Source organism: Otolemur garnettii, unplaced genomic scaffold, assembly GCF_000181295.1.
Source record: "Otolemur garnettii isolate 467f Iridium unplaced genomic scaffold, OtoGar3 scaffold00083, whole genome shotgun sequence".
In the NCBI taxonomy this organism is placed as follows: Eukaryota; Metazoa; Chordata; class Mammalia; order Primates; family Galagidae; genus Otolemur; species Otolemur garnettii.
In genome coordinates this window covers 6,086,455-6,087,936 of record NW_003852478.1, presented here as the reverse complement: position 1 = coordinate 6,087,936, position 1,482 = coordinate 6,086,455, and positions in this window count along the sequence as shown.

The following is a 1,482-nucleotide window of genomic DNA, read 5'->3' as shown; positions in this document are numbered from 1 at the left end:
CCCAGCCTAGCCTGATGGCTCATTTCTGTCTCCCACAGTGCCTGGTGCTACCTCAACTTGAGTCACTTACTGTATAACCGTCATCTGTGAGCCCTGTCGGAGGTAGACCACATTCTGACCATCTTGGTATCTCAGGCAAATAGCCCAGTGGTCACCATGCACCTGCTGTCTGATTAACTGTAGGGCCAGACCAGCAGACCATGTTTCTTCACCCATGTGGCTGAAAGTGAGAGGCAGAGAAAGGAGAGGGAGAACCCCTGGGGGCAGGTGAACTGGAGCAAAGACTGGAGCAAGAACGGGCAGTCAGAACATAAGATGTAAAAAGGTCCAGGAAGTACAAGGTCTGATAATTAAGTTCACAGACACATCCTAGAGAAAGTGCCACGTGTTTCATTGATGAATATCACTGTGGGTGTCTTTGACATACTCCTCTTGGGAAAATATGCACCCATGCCAATACCTCTTCCACCCTTCAAAGTCTTTTGGAACTTTCTGGATGGGCCATCAGAGCTGTCATTGTGTCAGGCTCAATGTCCTGCACGTCATCAAAATGCTTTCCTTTCAATATTTCCTTTTACTTCAGTTAATAAATAAGTCACTGGAGGCCCTATCAGGTGAGTAGAGAGGCCGCTCTGATACAGTTCTTAGTCCACTGGCTGAACACTCCCGCACAGACAGCGCTGCCTGAGCTCCTGAGGGACTACTTTTCCACACACCCTTCATGCCAAGATTTTCAGTTAAGAGTTTCCCAACTGTTTCCCTATCAAAGTTTACTTGGTCCGCTGTCCTCACAGTCAGCTGGCGAGTTTGACATACAATTCAACGATTTTCTGCCATGTTTTCATCAGTTCTGCTCGTTACTGGCTGATCTGACCTCTCTTTCATCAGTGACACTTTCTCTCCCCTCAGAAAAATGTTTAATCCATTTGTATCCGTTTTCTTCATGGCACTACCCCATAAACTTGGACTAGCATGTCCCTGATTTCACTTCCACGCTTGCCAAGTTTAACAAGAGATTTATGAATGTTTGTTCATTGCTCTAATTCAAGCTCCAACCTTCCCACAACAGCACACAGAAACGCTCAACAACAATAATGAACGCCGCATGTCAGCACAAACACCCCTGTGTGGCACCAACATACCAGGGTTATGAAAACTTCTTGAGCTGTTTGCATGGTGCTGCCAATGTAAATGTAGGGTGTCAAGTTCGTGAACTTAATTGCTTCATATACTTAGTAAAAAGGGGGGCTTGGTGCCTGTGGCTCAAGTGGCTGGGGCGCTGGCCACATACACCTGGGGTGGCGGGTTCAAATCCAGCCTGGACCGCCAAAACAACGATGACGGCTGCAACCAAAAGGCGGCCGGTTGTTGCGGCAGGTGCCTGTGGTCCCAGCTGCTTGGGAGGCTGAGGCAGGAGACTCGCTTGAGCCCAGGAGTTGGAGGTTGCTGTGAGCTGTGATGCCACAGCACTCTACCCAGGGG